Source organism: Chionomys nivalis, chromosome 10 (genome assembly GCF_950005125.1).
Source record: "Chionomys nivalis chromosome 10, mChiNiv1.1, whole genome shotgun sequence".
NCBI lineage: Eukaryota > Metazoa > Chordata > Mammalia > Rodentia > Cricetidae > Chionomys > Chionomys nivalis.
Window position 1 is genome coordinate 73338207 of NC_080095.1, and position 21693 is coordinate 73359899.

The 21693-nt window shown below is 40.9% G+C and overlaps 1 protein-coding gene across 24 annotated transcripts in view; it reads right to left on the reverse strand.

The window, feature by feature from the left end:
• Window positions 1–21693, reverse strand: part of Nrcam (neuronal cell adhesion molecule) — a 253726-nt gene that overhangs the window by 155367 nt on the left and 76666 nt on the right. Inside the window, exon 1 of one of the 24 annotated variants that reach the window (XM_057782670.1) lies at window positions 15929–15949. The exons of 22 other annotated variants lie outside the window; for them this stretch is intronic. The gene's annotated coding sequence lies outside the window, so the exon portion shown is untranslated. Of the gene's footprint in view, window positions 1–5075; window positions 5118–15928; window positions 15950–21693 lie in introns of those variants that run through there. One more of the 24 variants, XM_057782669.1, reaches the window with a different exon arrangement.

A 21693-nucleotide genomic window follows, 5' to 3' on the forward strand; every position in this document is an offset into this window, starting at 1 on the left:
ATTTCCAGTACAAACACTGTGATGTAATTATATGGACTGCACAGACTCATTAATCACCCAAACCACACTTACAGAAAGCACAAACAGCTGTGTCCTCATCCCCACACTGCCCCAGGGATCCCTCAAAGCAGAGATTAAAAGACCACTCACTCCTGGCTGTGGCATTGTTAGCGCTTCAGTGACACTAATAACAAAGCCACCCTAACTATGGACTAGTGCCATTATTTTGAAGAATGTTCTCTTTTCCAGGAACTGACTTGAGACTGTCTGTACAAGTCATCAAAGGTTTACAAATTTAGTTTGCTCATAAGTCAAAGTTATAAATTATGCTAACTTACAAGCAAAGATGACATCTTATTGTCAAATCTCTGGAGTCCACCTATCTGGTAAGATAATAAAAACTGTAGTGTTTCTTCTGCATTATTAAGAGCATCTTAATTACCTAATCTCCAGTGATTGGCATGCATCTAAATTTTATGTGCAATCCAACCAAAGAGCTACTGAGTAGCATTCTGTTTCAAAGTCAATGAGAATTTTCCTTCAAATGTGGCAGTTGTTGGCCCAATGTTAGAACTAAAGTAAATACATGAAATACCAGGTTTTCCTAGAGTCAGACAGGATGCTCTGTGATATCTTATATTTACAGTGCTATAAAGAAAATAGTTTGGCATATGGCATTTCCAGTGGTTGCTATTAAAAACTACAAATAGACACAATTTTAAGTTTTTATAATTTTTATGATAATGTTTTACAATAATACAATGCCAATTAGTTTCTATTGAAAATTAACTTTTGCTCCCTACTGGTGAAAAGCCTGTTCCTTTCTGAACATTCTAACTTTAGGAAATAGCATGATCCAACTGTTACAATTAGAAAATTGGGAGCCACCCAGGGCTGTTCTTTTTCCTCATACCCATTTTTTTCACAGCAGTTACAAACACCTGTACTATGTAAAATTTTAAACACCTTACCATTCACCCTAACATCAGCAAATCCCACGGCTGTGCTTCTAGACTTTTCCCAAGCCCATCTATTTCTCTCCTTGCCTTCTACAGAAGCTACTATTGTCTCTCACCTTGCAGTCTGAAACAACAAACTGCCATGACTCCCCCTCTGGCCTCCCACAGTGTGCTCCTTATGGAGCACCAGAGGGAGCACCAATCTCACTCTGAAAACCTGCCACACGGCAGGATTGCCACATTTATTTATGAAAAGAGCAAAGGAATGAAAGATGAATGAATGAGATTCTCACTGTTTCTAGGTACCATATAATACACTATTTACAATGCTGGTTTTGACCTCTAGCAACCACATATGATATAAATTAGTGATATTTTCTCCATCATACAAAAAAAATGCCAGTTCACACACTAGTAAGTGGCAGAGTTGAAAAACACAGCAAGTACAAGCATTTTACCTAAGTCTATTTCTCCCCACCCCACCTCTACTTTAAGATAAAATTTTCTATCTAGTCCAGGTTGGCCTTGAACTCACCAATTATCTGCTTCTATGTCCTGAGTGCTGAAATCGCAGATATTTGCTACCACGCCTGCCTCGTTACTTTATTTTAATGTATGATATTGTGGTGGTCATATGATATGGATTCATCTCATTAGGCACAAAAAATATTCAATAAAATTGAACATTTTTTCAAGATAATGCCTTTAGAAAACTAGGAATAGAAAGCTTCTTTAGTCTAAGAGAGTTTATCAAATATCTACAGAAAACATTAGTTTATAGTGACCACTTATAATTGTGCCATTTTAAAAATCAAGATCATGCCAGGTGTGGTGGTCAATATCTGTAATACCTAATGGTAACATGGGGGTGAGACAGCACCATCTGGAGTTCAAGGACAACCTCATCAATGAAGCAAACTCAAGGCTACCCTGTTTCTAATTAAAGACAAAGGTGTCCTTAATTACCATTCCTACTCAATAGAACACTAGAAATTCTTGTAAGGGAAATCACATTTAAGAAAAGGGGTTAAAAGCAGAAGTAATAAAATTAAGAGCTCAAAGCAGCAATATTTATACACAGCAACATTTGCTACAAAGAAAAATAAAGTATCTACAGACATATTGACAGAATGCATTGAGATTTCTGAAATTTTGTTGGCTCTAAGTTTGTTTTCAAAAGTGATTTGATTTCTGCACACCAACATTCAAATGATACAACAATATATAAAATGCTTGGCTGATTCTAAAATGCATATTAAAGAATAAAGAGATAATGTTGTCAGGGTTTCTGTTCCACCCGGTCCTTGCAATCATTAAGTCCCAAAGAAATCATACAGAGGTCTACATTAGTGATAAACTGATTGGCCCATTATCTCAGGCTTCTTATTAACTCTTATAACTTACATTAACCGATTATTCTTGTCTATGGCTCAGTACCACGTGACTCGGTACCTTATTCAGCAAGGTAGTCACATCTTACTTCTTCTGTGGTAGGGTCAGGACTGCAGAGAAATGGCCATCCTTCTTCCCAGAATTCTTCTGTTAACCATTGACCTGCCTCTACTTCCTGTCTGGTTGTCCTGCTTATACTTCCTGCCTGGCTACTGGCCAATCAGCTTTTATTTAAAATCTAATTGACAGAATACAGACCACTGTCCCACAGCAGAATAGCAGACCTTTAGTGAGGCAAATGTAGTGCAAAGATAAAAAAGACTGGGAAGAGGAGATCCAAGCCAGAGCTGCAGCCAGGGAGGCAACGAGGGCAATCCAACTTAAATTTCTGAGAACACACTTAGTGCTCTATAAAGGAAAGGGTAGTGAGAACTGTATCATGATTTATAAAGAATAAGCAGCTAGAGGCCAAACTGTGAGAAGAAAAATGATGCATGTTCCCTTTGCTCAAATGACCCCAAACAAAATATATTAGGCTATAGTCTAAAAATATGTCTAACTGGGAGCTGAAAAAGAGAGTTTAAAATGAAAGCTACATAGGCCAAAGAGGAGTCAGAGGGCCTGACTTAGATTATGATATGATTTACATGCACAGCCGTGAATCAGAACTCCTTAGAGTATTCCTGGATAGGAAATGATCAAAATTGACCCTGAAATTCCAGCCACTCATGTGATATGAACTGCATGGAATGGAAACCTGTGTCCTTCCAAATTCATTTGTTTAAATCCTGATCATTCATGGACCTTAGGGACTGTTCTTCTGGAAAGTAATCATGTCAGGAGGGTGTGGCCCATGTGTGGGATCAGGAAAGCTCATTCCCACTTTCCCTCCGCTCTCTCTGCCATGTGAGAATACACCTAGAAAGCAGTCATCTGAGAACCAGAATGAGGGCCATCCCCAGATACTAAAGTTGATGATACTTGGATCTTGTAAATAAAACACTCTGTGTATAAACCACCCAGTATGTGATATTCTGTTATAAAAAGCCAAGAAAGACTAAAGTATCACCGCAAGAAAATGAGAGGCAAAAGAAAATGAGTTGTTTGTTTTTTTAGATACAAGAGTTTCTCTGTGTAGCCCTGGCTATGCTAGAACTTGCTCTGGAGACCAGGCTGGCCTCAAACTCTGAGATCCTCCTGCTTCTGCTTCCCGAGTGCTGGAATTAAAGGCGTGCACCACCACTGCCTAGCTGATAGGCAAATGATTTCAACTGAATGAAGGCAGAATCAGAAGACACCATGTAGCCACCACAAAGAACAGATGAGCTGGAATCTTGCTGGTAAGCCATACCCACATGGCAATGCACAGATTAATAGAAATGGGTTAAATTAAGATATAAGAGCTAGCCAATAAGAAGCTAGAGCTAATAGGTCAAGCAGTGATTTAATTAATACAGTTAATTAATACAGTTTCTGTGTGGTTATTTGGGGGCTGAGCAGCCAGAAACAAACAAGCAGCCTCCCCAGTACACACAATTAGTTCATTTTTACCTCTGAACAAGTTCAAACTAGACTAAAGGCTTTTTGTAAATAGATCATAAGTTTAAAATTTTAACAGCTATACACAAGGTCAGAGTTACAGATGTCCAACCTAGATTGCTACACAAAGCACCCTAAGAAAAGCATGCCAATTCTTTGCTTACCAGTCTGCTGACAATAGACCTATGTCTCAAAGTTTGTCACTGGACACTGTGCCCCCCCAAATCTGGTCACAGTCTCATTCCTGTAACCGTGGAATCTTGTGTTGCAATGAATCAGCTCCTTATGGCTTACCCTGGGAATATACTTTTGACCATGAGAAGTAACTCTTGTAATTTTTTTTTATCACTTCAAGGCTCCCGTAAGAAAAAGTTTTTAGGCTAGAGGAGAAGAAGCTAGGAGTAATTGGAAGTAGAACAGGCTAATTATTATAGAAACAGAAGAATAAAGAGACATGTTTGGGACAACATGTGTGTGAGACTTTTCCCTCAGATTAAGAGCTGTCTGAAGTTCCCCTTTGCTACACTGTGGCTTCTGATCCAAACTCTGGAAGATAGGCCTGTACAGCAGTCTCAGAGACTCAGCATCTTGAGTATAGCCCTGGTGCCTATATCTGCTGAATAAAACCTCTTCTTTGTTAAAATTTATGTATGGTAGACTGGTGAGTCTCTGAATAAGCTAAAGTCATAACGATGTTAAACATATTTGTTATTTTTCCATTCTTCTGATCTCTGTCTCCACTTAACAAGGAAAGTATCTTTCTTGGCTTATTTTACCTTCTTCCAACCTCTTTACCCTTTTCTCCACAGCCTACTGGAACACATTCTTCCTTCCACAGAATGAAGTGTTGCCCGAATCTAGAGTCACAAAATGAAGTCAGTCAGAACTCTGTTGTAATTTTGCACCTTGACTTTCTTTCAGTGGGATTCACATTTTGTAAAAATGGAAGCTCTCGTCTCCCTTCATTTGGATCCAGAAATCCTTGTTTACCTTAGATATTATTGTGAGGTTGGAAGGGATTCAGACCTCTTCTCCCGTCTGCCTTCAGTAAGTGCACTTCCTCTATTGAATAAATCCACCTACAGATTCTGACCTAAGCAGTTGTCTTAGGGTTTCTATAGCTATAAAGAGATACCATGGCCACAGCAACTCTTATAAGGAAACATTTAGCTGAGGCTAGCTTACAGTTCAGAAGTTTAGTTCATTAATCGTCCTGGTGGGAAGCATAGCAGGATACAGGTAGACACAGTGCTGGAGAGGTAGCTGAGAGTTCTACATCCAAATCTGCAGGAGCATAAAGAGAGAGATACTGGGCCTGACTTGATCATCTGAGACCTCAAAACCCACTTCCAATGACTCCCTTCCTCGAACAAAGCCAGACATACTCCAACAAGGCACAGCTCCTAAAAGTGCTGCTCCTTATGGGCCTATGGAAACCATTTTTATTCAGTCTACCATAGCAATTATCTGAAATTTTGAACAGAACACTTCAATTTCCCTGGTTAGGTTCCTTTCTTTGCTGGGGAGGGTAGCTATTTGAGGAATGGAAAAAAAAATAAGTTTTACTGTATAGGTTGTCTGGGTTTCCCACCCTCTTGTAAAGGACATGCAAGGTAGGAAAAGCAGGTAAATCCTGTCATCCATACATCCGATTGCAGACTCTCAGAAAACAAAAACAAAACCATACAAATAAACAAAAGTTCAATAAACCAATGCTAAAAATCACAAACATCTTCCCCAGCAGTATTTGGCTATGTTTTCTAGGGGTTTAAGAGCTTCCTACACAGTCCCAGCATTTCCTCTTAAAAAGGAGAGTGAAGAGATGTAGGTGCTGAGCTGGTAACTTTCACAGATGCTTTTCAATGTCGGGTGACATCTGGTTGGCATTATGCACCCGGTACCACCCGAAAGCTGTCCTCTCTCAAGCTGAGCCCGATTTTCTTGTTCCACAGCTGTCTGACTGCTGATATTTGGCCTGTTTCAGCTTCAGTTGATTCTCTAAACACTGTAAGTCCTTCCCTCCTGTCAGGGAGAGTTAACACTATTGGGAAAAGAAACCTAGCACTGCCTCTAGGTACATCAATGTGCCAGAAGTGTGGGTATGGAATTCTTCCTGAGGACATCATCTCACCTCCCCAAGCACTTGTAAGGCTCTAATAAAAAATAAAAAAGACTTAAAAGACTAAGAAACAAAACAAACCCCCCCCCAAACAAAAGAAAACAAAATGCTTTGAAGTCATTAGAGAGTCAGTCATGTTGTTCAGAGGTATATTTATGAGCCTTCAATGGTATCCTCATCTGCTGTCATGTTTAGCCTTGCTCATTGCACCTTTATTCCGGCATTCTAAGTAGGATATAGGCTATAGATTATATTAGAGGAACTGAAAGACATCGCTTCTGATACAGAACTTAAGGAAGGATCCTGATGCACAGTCACTGTAGATGGGAGATGGTAGGATCTCGGCCTTCCTAAGAGATGTGCGGATTCAGTGTGGGGAGTTGGAGAGCAAGAGGGAACTGAGAAAAAAAACAGAAAGATGCTGTTTTCTTTCCTTTTTATTTCCTCTCTTTTTAAATATATAAATACACTCACTTATTTATTTATTTATTTATTTATTTATTTATTTATTTATTTTACACCATGGCCTCAGTTTCTTCTTTCTCTTCTCCTCCCAGTACCTCCCTCCCATCTCCTGTTTGCCCCACCCGCAATCCACTCCTCCTTCAGTCCTATTCAGAAAAGTCAGGTTTTCAAAGTCTGTGGTGACAAGAAGCTTGAGGTGAAAACAACAGAAGCCAAAACTTTTGTTTTATTTTTCATTTTTACAAACTTATAGTTCTATGGGGCCTTAGAGTTGGCTCACGGGCTAAGAGTACTAGTTCTTGAAAAAGACCTAGGTTCAATTCCCAGCATCCATATGGTGGCTCTCGACCTCCTTAGGGACCAGGCATGCATGTCTTACACAGACACACATACAGGCAAAACACAAAATAATAAAATAATTTTAAAAATTATAGAGAAGAAAATGCAGAAGTGTTCAGTGTCCCATGGGATGGCTGTGACAAATGCCTGCACCCAGGTACTCGTTAGCCAGATAAGGAGTATTTCCTTTCCTTACAGTGTTCCCATGTGTTCATCTGAACGTCCACTTCCATCCTCCAGCAGAGAGAAGTGTTCTGAATTTTGCTCTCAAAGATTGGTTTTCTATTTTTGAACTTTATAAAAATGCAATCACACAGTATACCATGTGTTTGGCTTCCTTCGCTCAACATGTTTTTGGATTTCTTCCATGTTTTAAGTATATTAAAAAGGGGAAAATTTATGATTCAACTGTTCTTTGAAATATTAATCTATAATATATAGAAGATTCTGGAAATGTAAAATTAACTTCAGAAGTTCATTTCAGGTAGAGAGAGCTGTAAAAATATGTGAAAGGATTAGATTAAAATAATTCTTTAAAAGGTGGAAGGTTACAAATCAGAACAACTGAACAGAGAATGAGAGGCCTTGGGGGAACTAAAATCTCTGCAGCTGTTTAAGTGTAGTAGGATGAGACAATGAACTCCAAGCTAGCTGACTGAACCCAAGGTAATTTACCTGAGCAGATTGGCATTCCCTCAACAATAAATAAATTAGGGGAGAAAGAAGGTGAAAGAGGCAGCCCACAGAATAAGAAAAGTGTACGTCATATATTTGGCAAAAGTTCTGACCTCATAAAAGATCTACAAGAGGAAATTAAGCTTGTAGAAAGATAATCAGGATCACTCATTATTAGGGAATCTCAAGGCTAAACAACAGTTCTTGGCTTGCATATATCTATTAAAATGTCCAACTCCAAAAACCCCTGACAATACCAAATGTTGGTGAAGATGCCATCATATGGCAGTCTCTTACAAACTTAAACATATTCTTGTTGTGTGTGATAGTTGACTTCATGTATTTACTTGAACCAACCATACAATGCCCAGGTATTTGATCACATGTTAGTTAAGGATGGTCCAGTCCACTGCAATGTGGTGGACTTCACTGACCAGTTGAAACCCAGAAGTGAACAAAGAAGATGATCATACTGACCCCCTCCAATACCTTCAGAAAGGAAAGAATTCTTCCTGACAGCCTTTGAACTGGGATTTGGGACATGGGAATTTGTATGTCGGTGGGGGGAAGAAGGTGCCTTTGGACAATGGCTCTTTCTGGGTTTTAAGACTATCAGTTTTTAGAATGAAGGTACATCACCAGCTCTCCTGCTTCTCAGGTGTCCACATGAACACTGAAAACAATCAGTTTCCCTGGCTCTGGCTCAAAGCTTGTCACAGGTCTTGGGAGATGTCAGCCTTCAAAGGCCAACTCTTTATGATAAATTTCATAATACACAATCCTGCTTTTTTCTGGAAAACCTTAACTAATATGCCATGCAAACAAATGACTCCCAGGTATTTATCTAACCGAGTTGAAAACATAGTTACCATTAAAGCCTGCACACAAAGGCTGGTAGAAGCTTTTCTCACAATTATCCCAAAGTAGAAGGAACCCAGCTATCCTTCAAGAAATGTCTGCCTTATTTAGATTTTCTAGTACTGTGATAAGATATCATGACCAAAGTAAGCAACTTGGGGTGGAAAAGGCTTATTTTGCTTACACAATCCCAGATTACAGTTCATTGAGGGAAACCAAGGGAGGAATTTAAATGGGACAAGAACCTGGAGGCTGGAGGTGATGCAGAGACTGAGAAGTGCTGCTCACTGGGTTATTCCTCTTCACTTTGCACAGCCTGTTTTCTAATAGCACCCAGAACCACCAGCCCAGAGACGGAACTACCCACAAAGGGTTGGGTCCTCCCCCATCAATCACTAATTTAAAAAATGCCCTACAGCCTGATCTTATTTAGTCATTATTTAAATTGAGGTTCCTTTCTCTCAGGTGACTTTAGCTTGTGACAAGTTGATATAAAACTAGCCAGCACATTATCTTAACACCGTATAGATGATATCACAAAATAACACAAAATCTTAGAAGCTGGGCAATCCCTTATCAAAGTGCTGCTGTCCAAGGTATCTGGTGAGAGGCAGCCTTCTTATTTATATCCAGCAGTCTTTTCAGTAACTTAGTGTGACCAAAGAGCAGAGGATATTCTGGGAATCTATTTTATAAGAGATTTTATAATCTCTTTTATTGGTCTCATTCATGAGGGCTCTGTCTTCATGACTTCTCAAAGGCACCACCTCCCCATACCATCACCCTGGACTTTAGGATTTGAACATACGAACTTTTGAGGACATCAACATTCAGAGAGTAACAATAGGGAAATTGAACAAATCACATCACATTCATAATGGGATATTATTCTGCTGATTTGTTAAAAACAGAGCTATCAAGCCATTGATAGTCTTTTCTTTTGTTTTTCTTTTTTCTCTTCTTTTTTGTTATTTTGTTTTGCTGTTGTCTTTCAGACAGCATCCCACTCAGTGTCCCAGCCTACCCTTGAACTTTCAATTCTCAGATGCAGATACATCCTAAATGAATATTGCTAAGTTAAGGAAACCAGATGGCAGAGGATATCTATATAATATGACATTCTCAAATTCAAAATTACAGAGAGAAAAAAACAGTCTACTTGTATTTCAGATGTTTAAGCAATCTCAGTGATGTGGGAGAAGAAACAGGTGCTGTCCTTATGCAACACTGGAAGTGAAAGAAGTCAGAGCAAACAGCATGCAAGCATTTCAGTATACTACAGAGATGTGGGCTGACAGGACTATGCTAGTTAGTTTTAGTTGTCGACCTGATACAACCTAGAATCACTATGGAAGAGGGTCTGTGGGTATGTCTGTAAGGGATTTTATTGAGTATCAATTGATGCAATTGAGGTAGGAAGACCCAGCCTATTATGAGTGGTACAATTCCCTAGGCAAGGAATTCTGAACAGTACAAGAGAGAAGAAAGTTGGCTAAGAGCTGGTAAGGATATTCTTTCTCCCCTTTGGAGTATAACGTGATGTAACTATCTCCTTGGGTTCCTGCCTTGTCTTCCCAAATGATGGGTTATAATTTGCTACTGTAAATCAAATAAACCTTATTCATTTCCAGGTTGTTTTTGTTTGGGTATTTGTCACAAGAGAAACAAAAATAGAATGAGGACTGATTCTTCCCTACCTGCATCACAGAACTGGACAACTAAGAAAACAGATCATGGGCAAAGGGAGCCAGATTACTCACCAGTAAGAAAACGAGTATTTACAGATAAAGATGGGGAAGAAGCTGGGGTAATCTATATGCTAATAGATTAGAATTGAAAACTTTAATATGAATTCCCATTTAGTCTAACACTGATACAGTTATCTTGTTATCTTTCCATTACTGCAATGACGGCGGCTTACTTTGGCTCGTGGTTTCAGTTCGTGGTCCCTTGGCCTGCTTGCTTCTAGCCCCAGAGTGGGGTAGGACATCACAAGGGAAGCATGCATCAGAGGAATGCTGTTCTTCTCAGGGTGACCAGGAAGCAAAGAGAGAAAAGAACAGGACAAAGTCCCAATATCCCCTTCGGGAGCACATCTCCAATGACCTACTTTCTCCAAACCAATCCCACTTTCTAAATTTTCCATCAGCTTCCAAGAGTACCAGCCACTCAGAAACAAGGTCTCAATATGTTCCCATATCCTTTCAAGGGGGAATATTTTGGGTTCAAATTATAACAGTTACAGATAGGAGTATTTATAGGTCATGTAAATCCATAATTAATGGCACACTTTTATAGATAGATAGACAGATAGATAGATAGAGATAGATAGATAGAGATATAAATTTAATTCTATTGGAAGGAAAAAATTCTAAGAATGATTACCAGATTTTAGTTTCTAATACTATTCTCCAACAAAATGAACTCAAGACCCTTGAAACCATAATTGATTTTAGCACTAGGGCAGAAAATATACTAGATGAGCCTAGGGCATCTTGTAGTTCTAGAAAGTAAGGATATGCTGAACAACAACAACAACAAAAAAAAAAAAAAACCGAAAACATCATGATGAGACTATGCCAAAGTTATGTAAGAGCCAAGGGAAATAACTCTCAACAATCCAAATTAGAACAATTTAAGAAGTAAAAAAGAAGTATAATTAGATTAAAATCCTAAGTACAATTCTAGGCAGAATTTAAGATAATTTATGTATTATTTATGTACCTTTAGAGGGTGGGACTCAACTACCTCCTTCTCAAATGGAAACTTGTGTGGTGATTTCCTTCAAAGGTATTAGGAGAGGGTAAGAGAAGCCTCTTGACAACTGAGGAACCAAACTCAGATTTCTTAGCCAAGTGTTTAAGATCTGTATTTGCAAAAGTGTGTTGGTCAGTTTTCATTGGTCCACTTGGCACAAGCTAGAAAAGTCAAAGAGGAAATCCAGTTGAAAAAATAGCTCCTTTGGATTATCTATAGGGAAGTCTACAGGAAATTTACTTGGTTGATGCATTGTGTACAAGGTTCCAGACCACAGTGGGTGGTGCCCCTCCTCAGCAGGTGGTCTTGAGGGTGGATAAGAAAGCAAACTAAGGAAGCCAGGAGGAGGAACCCACAAAGCTGCAATCAGTTTCTAATTGCAGTTTCCGCTTCCAGGTTCCTGACTTGAGTTCCTCTCTGTCTTCCCTCAGCTAAGGAATAGATGTGGAAGTGTACGATAATATAAACCCTTTCTTCTCCAAGTTGTTTTTGCTCACGGTGTTTATCACTGCAATAAAAGGCAACCTAAACAAACACATGACCATCATGCCATGTGTACGCATTCTTTATATTTTAAAAAGATTTCGCGGCTTGCCTTTGGGTATGACAAAGCCACCTGTACAGCAAAAAGTAGCCTTCCACCTCCTCAGCTTCCTGAATGCTACACCCAGGGAACCAATCTTCTCATCCTGCCAAGACAGGTAGACTAAACCTTCCCCCACAGGAAAGTCTTCAGGCCTATTTCACTCAGCAGCTAACAGCAAGCACTACTTCTAAGGTTGGTGTTCTCCAAGGACTTAGGAGAGACTTGGGATTGCCAGTGTAGCTAAAAAAGCTGTCTCATTTCTGCTCATTTATCCCTCTCAGATCTGTCTAACGGCATAAGATAACTTAAGGTACTGGTAGCTCATTATCTCATTTGTTAAATTTCTTGCTAAAATGCAGACAGGTGTGCCTCTTTAACAGGCTTCATAGTCCAGGAATAAGAGGGTTCAGGTGTATCTTTAAAATTCAGAGTTCTCAATTCCCTTTAATTGTCTTCTAAAATGTTCATGTTCTAGCTGTCTTACAGAGACCTGCAGCTTCCTAAAAAGTTGTGCTGCTTTATCAAAAAAAAAAAAAAAAAAAAAAAAAAAATTGGTCTGGTAAAAACTAACAGTCTCCAGAGCGTATTTTAACCCCACCCATTTTTAAAGCATGTTTACAGGTCACTCCTGCTGTCTGGGCCAAGACCAACTTACAAAAGGCCATCCAGACAATGCCAACACCTGCACCAGCTCCTGGGAATTCACCACTGGTACCAATTCTTCTGGCTCAAGGACACGTAAAACTAAAATCTGGTTTTATCTGCTCTTGTGTCTCACTTATACACCAGCGCCTCACCTGTACAACCAGGACACTTCTCTGTCCCATTCTTTCTGGCAGTTAATGACCCTCCCCATGACTAGCCCCATTCACAGGGTCAATAATAACAATATATTTTTTCTCCTAGCCACCTGCCTTCTCATCTCCCTCAAGGAACAGCTGCCTGAGGTCTCCAGGATGACAGTAAACTGGATGCTGCTCCAGCCACACCTCTCGCTGAGCATGAGCCCACCAACTCCCAGCTCTCCCCTCTCCCATGTTGCCCCATGCCTGCAGGAAGTAGCCAGACTTGAGTTGGCTCCCCTTTATCCAAAGAAAGTTGGGAATGTTGAGTCAGCTCCTTGGCACCCCTTTATACAAAAAGTCTGGAATGTTTAGCTGGGGGCTTCACCCCAGCTCCTGGCATAAGCTTTCTCCCTTGGGAGTTGCCTCAGTCCAAACTCTACTTCCAAGAAAGCCCACCAAATAGTGACCTCTCCCCAGGGAGGGTCAAGACCACTCCCACAGGTTATTTAAACTACCCCCCCCCCCAGAGAATGAACACGTGGTCTCTGGTTACCTGTGGTCTCCTATGTTTGCCCGGGGCAAACAGGAGTATTGCTCTTCTCATGCTTCGGTATCACTACAGTGTCTTCAAAGTCCTGTATAGATTAAGTGTACCTTTTCTGAAATGCCAGAGTAATTCAAATTTCAGACTTGTTTTTGGACTTTTGGAACATTGCATATACATAGTGAGCTATCTTGAGCAATGGAATTCAATTCAAAACAAAAAACTGTTGTTTTACATATACCTGATGGATGACCTTTCCCAGGGAAACATGAGCACACACCTATTCATTCCAGACAGTCACCAACAACCGGTGAGATGACTCCACCAATGATTCTACTGAAGTTACACAGGTAAACATGGGTGAGGGGCTGCTTATGGGCTCCTGGGGACTCCCACCTCAACCCCTCTGACAGCTAATAAAAGATGCATCCCTTGGGCTCTCCACTAGAGAGCCTCTTCTTCCTGGGGATTTTTCACCATGCATCTTTAAATCCCAGAGGGAGTCCTGTGAGTTTTGAAGCCTCCTGAGCTTCCTAAGTCTTGCAAATTTCATGAGCCTCCTGGTCTTCTAAGTCTCCCTCTGGGAGGCAGTGTTTCAGTTTGGAGGAATCAACTAGACAACACCACTTTACACAATTAAACTAAAGGTAACTTCTCAGGGTTTTTTTTTTCTTCTTCTTCTTCAACTATTTAGTGCAAGAATTTGTGGCATTTCCCAGTTGGGTTGTGCCAATGTTCATGAAGTTTTGGGTTTTTGAAACAGTCTGATTTTTTGAATTGACCCTCTTCTACAGCTTGGCAAAAGCACACTCATTATTTGAGTCTGCCTCTTTTCCAGAGAGAGGGGGCTAGCAGGGTGATTATTTTTATCTTGATCCTCACAGGTTTTTGATGTTCTGCCTAGATCCCACAGAGGTATATTTAGAACTGGTGCTTCCTGTCAGTGCCTAGGCCTTGTGGGACAACAGTCACTTGCCCCTCACAATGGCTGAACATAGACTCTAAGCCTGGAAAGGTAGTTTCTAATCACAGAAGTCTGGGCAAATATTTTAAAATGTGATTTAACTTATAACATGAGGACTTTTTAAAAAAAGCTATCTGACTTGCTAAATCCTCTCTCTCTCTCTCTCTCTGTCTCTCTCTCTCTCTCTGTCTCTCTCTCTCTGAAACAGTTTAAAAATATTCCCATTCAAGAAGAGAAAAGACTTTGAGGGAACAGACGAACACCAAGTGTCTCAATGTTCCTCTCCAGATCACACGTATGTGTATGTATGTTTGGTTTGTAACAGCAGGGAGCACAGTAAATGTGACCAGATGTAGATTTCATTTCACTACCATGTTGCTATGGAATCCTTTTCTCTCTAAAAATCAGATTTCTCCATCTGCTTTAGTGACTTTGTGTTCATTGCCATGCCAAGGGCCAGCTGATCTAACAGACATGCTACGGAACAGATTCTTCAAACCAGAAAGAAACAAAAGCCAAACAAGTGAGAAACAGAACAAACGGCACAAGAAACCAAAGGGCTCTCCAAAAGGAAGACAGCTGTGGATAAAATGGAAGGAACTTGGTTCCAGGTCGCATTTTCACAAGGGCAACTTAACACATCAACTTCCCAACAGTGTGGTGGCCACATACTGTTTAGGAATGCTGTAAAACCAGACAATGGATTAGAAAAACGGTTTTATGAATAGCTTCAAGAATCCCAGTGGATAAAAGCACTGTTTTCCAAAACAAATAGCATGGAATGGATGTCAAAGATAAAATATTTTGATGAGAATGACTAAATAAACATAGGATTAGTAAAAAAACTTTCTAGGAGAACAAATTAGTAACGCTGTAATGTTTCTACAAGCAACAAGCATTTTTCCAATAGCCAAATCTCTCACTCAGTGCATAGTTTCTTCATGGTATAATGAATAAGAATCTTCCTGTGCTCCAAAGTAACAGCAAAAGCAGAATGGCTCAAAATCCAGCACTCTCTCTATTTCTGCAATGCGTCTTCCCACACTGACACACACGTTACAGCTTTGAGACTGTGGTTAATTTTAAGCTCAGCCAAGATGGCAGTACACCCACACTCCCGGGCTTAAAATACCCCATCTTTCATAGCTACTTCTTCACACCTTACAGAATTCATATATGCATGCAGTCATGGCAATGATATTTCTCCAGCCAGGTTCTGCATATACCGTACATCTGCCACCAAAGATTTGCTTGTTTCTGCGCACTGATGTTACTCCTCAGAGAGACGGGAGTAGGAGGAGGTCTGTTGCAGAAGAGAGACTTGAGTGAGACAGAACAAGAAAATGACTTTTTGTGTCCCTTAAAAATCAGATGGAAAACAAGGAAACCCGGAGTCACTCCTATTTAGTTCTGTTGGCAGTGAATCTCCATGGGGCTGTATTCAGCATTTGAGGACTAACTATTCAAACCAGCAGGTGTTGAAGGCTAGGCCTATGGACCATCAAAGTGCTGAGCGTGACGGCCAGAAGACAGTGTAACAAGGAAAGCCTGAACTAGAACTGCATTCCCTTAGATATTTCTTGAGAGAAATCAGCTGTTTGTGGGTTCAGTCCTTCATCAGCAATCTGCTCCCTCATTTGTTCAGTAGGGGAGAGGAGTGTCCAAGGTTTGAGTCCTTCCTTTGCTTCTTTTTTTATGGCATACTTGTCCAAACTCTTAAAATTTCAGAGTATAGCTAGAACCATATTATTAAAAAATGAAGTCATTTTAAACCTTAAAAAATACCAAGAATATGGTGTGCTTTCCCTCCCCCCTCCTATCTATCTCTATATGTGTCTCTTATAACCTTGCAGTCCCTCTGAAAGGCTGCTCCTTTCAGTGGTGTGAATGGGTAACCGGCTCAGGATCCTGTAGTGATAAAATCTGAAGCAAGAGATAAGCCCTACCTGTGAGCCATGAGCTCTGGCCGGTTCACTAGAGACTTGAGCCTTGTTTTATCTGCACACACGCAGCTTTAAACCACAGAGAAGATGTTGTTCATCACAGTCCTTTGTTTCTGTTGTTGAGACGCATACAGGAGATATCCTTCGGAGGAAGACAGATGCACTGAGGTACAGTCATTTCTGCACGTCACCCTAGACCATCTAATGCCACTCGATGTCCTCATAGACAAAGGACAACCAAGGTGCCCTTCCTCAAAGTGGCATGCTGTGATCCACAGGATAATGGCCCCATGGACAGCCAGGGGGCAATATAGGTGTCATGGAACCAAGAGCACACTAACAATACATGTCTCTGGGGCTGTCCTCAAGAAGATGATATGCATTTTTCACAAGTTCAAGAGATCCTGGTACTATAAAAGTGCTCTTGAAGCTGGTGAGATAGCTCGGGTTCACAAATGTTTGCGGCACAAGCATGAGGACTGAGTTTGATGGCTTGAGCCTCCTTTTAAACGTCAGGTATGATGGCACCCACTTATAACCCCAGAACTGGCTGACATAGACATAGGAGCATCCTTGTTATTCTCGCTTAATGTTAAAGAATAGGAAAGTACAAAACTTGGAGTTGTTGATATTTGCCACAATATTAGCAAATCCTATGATAAGCAAGCCAAGGATCTGTTTAATAAGTAACTGCATTCACTTTACGCTTCAGAGACAGTGGGACAAAAACAGAAAAGCAGGAAAACTAAAGATCAAGCCTGGGCTCTAAGGGTTTGAATCCGAATGAGCTCCCTTACCCAATGCTTGGTCCATAGAGAGGGACATTATTCGGAGCTATGGCCTTGTTGAAACAAGTGTGTCACTATGGAGGCTATGTTAAGTTGAGGGTGTCACCCCAGCCTCTGGCATCCATTCCAGCCCCCTGGCCTGGGAGTTGCCTTGGTCTGGACTCCAAATCCCAGCATGCCAGGCCTGACCCCTCCCCGGGGGAGGGACAGCACCACTCCCATAGGGTATTTAAGTGGGCGCCCAGAGGAGGAACACGTAGTACCAGGTTTTGCATGTGCTTCCCGGTTTTCTGTCTCCCCTGTCATGCTCTTGGCCACCTGAGAACACTGTATTTAATAAGACATGGGTATTTTATTTCAGTTTGATTTGGCCTGATTGAACTTCTTTGTGCCAGCAGAGAGGCTTGTCTTAGGATTTTTTCCTAACAGGCGGACTTTGAGGTCTCCTATGATTAAGCTGTACACATTCTCCTCCTGCTGCCTGTCTGTGGAACAAGATAGAGAGCTCTCAGCTCCTTCTCCGACACGGTGCCTGCCTGCTTGTCACCATGTTTCCTACCGTGAAGATAATGGACTAAGCTTCTAAAACTGCAGCCAGCCCCAATTAAATGTCTTCCTTTATTAGAGTTGCCGTAGTCATGATGTCTCTTCAGAGCCATAGGAACCTTAACTAAGACAGCTGAATAACTTGCCTCTAGATCTGAGGTAATTGAAACCTCCTAAATACTGTGAGATGGGATGCTTAATATGTTTACATGGAGAATATCACGGCAGCCATACTGGTCCTTAAATATGCAGTATGCATTAAATGATAATGACCTCCATAGATCACAACTTTGAATACTTGGTCCCCAGTTGGTTGAACTCTTTGGGAAGGATTAGGAGATGTGGCTTTGTTGAAGGTGTGTCACGGTGGATGGGCTTTGAGTTAAAAACTCACATCATTATCAGCACGCTCTCTTGACTCCTGCTTGCATTCAAGATGTGGAGTCCTCTGCTCTTTGCGCTGTCGTCCCTTTGCTCCACCATCACAGGCTCTAACCCTCAGGAACCGCAGACCAATTAAATGCTTTCTTTCATAAGTTGCCTGGGTCAGGGTGTTTTACTACAGCATTAGAAATGTGACTAGTACATACATTGTTATGTGGGAGTGAGATACCATTGGGACAGATCGAGAACGTGCTTGTTTGCAGAAACAATGATGAATTTAGAATGTTGGACTTAAAAAGTAGTTGGATGCTATAAGTAGAGCTTAACGGGGCATCCTAGAAGGATTGTGGGAGGCAGTGGTGTTAAGAGCTAGGCAGGCTATGGAAGCTCCATGTAAGCGATTTCAGAGGGGAATAATATTAGCAACTGGGCTAGAGACCATCTTTGTGAGAATTCAGTAAAGAAAGTGGATGATTTTTGCCTTTATCCCAAAATGCACCGGGGCTAAGTTAAAATGCAATGGGCTAATTTCTTTGAGAGAAAGAATTTGAAGATAGCCCAATATTGGCTCTGTCATGATTCATAATCAATCTTATGCCAGTCTACATGAAAAGGAGCAAGCAAGGCAAAAGAAATATAAATGTACATTTTGAAGAAAAAAGGAGCATCAGGAAATTTAGCGTTGGAGTCGAAGCTTGTGCTGAAAGAGACAAAAAGATTAAGGACAGGCCTCATCCGTTTTGGAATGAAAGGAGGGGTACCAAAAGGGCAAGAAGGAGAGAGGCCTAAGGAATTTCCTGCCCCTAAAAAGCAACAACAAATCAAAGCTTCTGCACGTGTGACTCAAGTGATGGGGTTCACCCCGAGTGGGTAAATGTGGTGCTGGTTTAGAGTCATTACAGATACACCAGTAAAGGCGCTGAGAACTCTTCCTCCAGAGCTAGTAAGAACTGCTAACGGCAGGCATGCGTTGAGGGGGAGTGGGGAGGTAAGGGAGTGGGGTAGTCTCTCTATGGAGGCCCTGAGAGGCCATTAGAAGTGAAGCCAGGGTTGCAGTGAAGACCCCAATAGCTTGGAGATGTCAGAGCGGTAAAAACCTCTGCCAAGGATAGTGTGAATTTTAATATAGTAAAATAGCATTTTTTTTTTTTTGGCAAACGTGTGTGTGTGTGTCTGTGCGCGCGCGCGTGTGTGTTGGACTGAACCATGGATTTCATACACAGTAGGCAACTGCTCTACCACTGAGCTATATCCCTCCATCCAGAGCCAAATGTATTTTAAAATGTCTTTCAGTGAAAAGTTTGACAGGACAGTGAGAGGCAGAAACATGGCTGCCTAGCACAAATGAGAAGCAAAACATCCAAACCACAAAAGCAGATAACTGCTGCACAGCTATTATCGAGCAAAGCAAAGCTATTATCAAGAACATTAGCAGAAAGGAAGATCTCTTACTAACAGAAGCTAATACTATTGAAAGGCTATAAAACAAAGCAAAAGCATAGGTTAAAAAAAATCCCAGTAATTAGACACTAGGGGTCTGCCGATAGGAAAAAACTTACTGTTGGGACAGGACTACACAGGACAGTAGACATTTCCTCCAATAAGACATACAAATGACCAGGCAGTACACAAAAAAAATGCTCAATATCACCTTTACAGGGAATATATTCTGAATGACACTTCACTCAAATTCACTAAAAGTTATCATCAAACCTTTGTGGGGGAAAAAAACCAACAATACATATTTTGTCTGTTGTACATAATTTGGTACAGAGTATCAATCCAATGACCAGATTATTGTGTAAGAAGATCTAAAACAAAGTGCCCTGATGCTCAATGCAGGGACACCTGAAACAAGAAGCTAGCATTACCTGAATTTGTGATTCTGTCACAGAGAATAATGAGGTATCTGAATGCATCATTGTGTTCTCTTGTAATAAAGCTTGTACCAAGGGCTGGAGAGATGACTCAGTGGTTAAGAGAACTTGCTGCTCTGGCTGAGGACCCAGCTTTGGTTCCCAGCTCTCACCTGGCAGTTTAAAACCACCTGTAACTCAAGTGTTATCCAATACCTTCTTCCTTTCTCCATGGGCTATGAGCTATGGGCATCAAGTGTGTGCGTGTGTATGTGTGTGTGTGTATCACATACATGCAAGAAAAACACTCACATGCCTAAAAATAAGTAACTCTCCAAAAAATAAAGCTTGTTTCTGAATTTGCTCAGATTAGAGTAGATATTAAAGATTTGTAGGAGAACAATGAGTCTGAAGGTCAAGCCATGAGAGAGAGAGAGAGAAGAGACTTTTTCCATATTGCCCAAGTCAACCTTGAGCTGCTGGGCTTGAACAATCCTTCTGTCTCAGAGCTCCAACTGTCTGGGACTATAAATGTGTGCCAACACATTCAAGGGAAAATTCAGTTCAGTGAATGTTTGTTGGAATTTATTATGGGCTGCTTTGCCAAATGCAGGGGTTTAGTGGATGAAACAAGTTCCTTGCCCCAAATGCAAAATAAGCCCACATGCAAAGAGAGCACGTGGTGAGCCACGCCATGACAGAAGCGGCAGTCAGAATGGCATGGCCATCAGTTAGGGAGAATCTGAGAAGGTGTCTGTGGACACCAGGGACAATGCACATGGGTTTCTGCTCAGCAGTCCTCTTAGACTATCTTAGACAATCCTATCTTGTTTATTCCTATCAAGAGTAAAATTATTCATCTCTGAATATAGAAAATTTATTGAAAATCTTGGCTTAGAGTTTTATAGATTGTTAGGAATTAATTATATTCTTTATAACACAAAACTATTAAAAAGCTAAAAAGGCAGAGAACCTGGGCAAATAGCCCAGACTTTCTGTTTTGGTAAGTTCAACTCATTTTCAGGATAAAGCAAGCCAGTTCCTGAGTGTGACTAAGCACCAGTTCATTGTCAGTACGCATCTTCTTGGGCCACCTCCTAACATGCCATGAGCTATGTGAAGATGATGAGTATAATCTCCAACACAGTGCATGGTATGCTGAAGATGCCCAGTATCTGGGTATTAAATGAAAGCATGGGCAATTGTGTATGTAAAGCAACCTTCTCCCCACTCAACTATTTAACACTGCCTTTTAAGGAAGGACTCGTTATGGTGTCTTCGAATAATGAAGGTATCCCTGTAGGAGACAGATACAAGTGAAGGCTTACTGTTAATGTTAGCACATTCACTCATGGTATGGCTTTAAAAATGATTCAAAACAAGGCTGGATTTAAAATAAAAAATCCTACTTCTGAATCTATTCATTAAGTCATCACTTTCCTTTGTTCCAGTCTTAGCTGTTTTTTAAAGAGGAAGGTGCAGGAGGTAAACAAAGGGGCAGCTGTCACAGCTCTCTCTACAGACACTTCACACCTGCTAACCAAACCGCGGTCATCTTTAGGCTTTGTGGATCTGTGATCTGCTCTACAGAGTACACAAACCAGCTAACCACAGGATCATGCAGAGCGGAGTCCTCTAGACCAGATTTTCTACTGCTTTTGTAAGGGAATATTACTGACCCAAACTTCGGTAGAGGAAATTGCACAAGCTGATTGTTGAAGGGAATGAGATAAAAGGAGAAGAACATACACTCAAAATTAATAGCACCGTCCAGGAATGTTGATGTTGCTGATAGTAAGCATCTGATTCCCTCTTCTGACATACAGGTATACATGCAGTGTCTGTGCAGTGTTCCTAAGGCAATGAAAACTTTGGGCTGGTACATTTGGGCACTGTCACCATAGTCATACTTCTCCCAATGTAGGACAACACTGTCTTCGCCTCCTTCCTCCTTGAGTGACTTCTTTCTGCCTATGTCCAAGTCTTCCCACATTCCACCAGTTATCCTTTAAGTACTGTGGCCTCCTTATGGCCTTGCAATGCACTGTCTTTCTTTGTACTTAAGGCTGCTTTTACTATGCACCAGATGCATATGGGCTGGTGTCCTAGAGGGGAGAAGAGCAGCTCCAGCTGGAGAGGGCAAACACTTGCTCTATCACTTTAAAACCTGTCAAGCAGCATTGTGTAAATCATG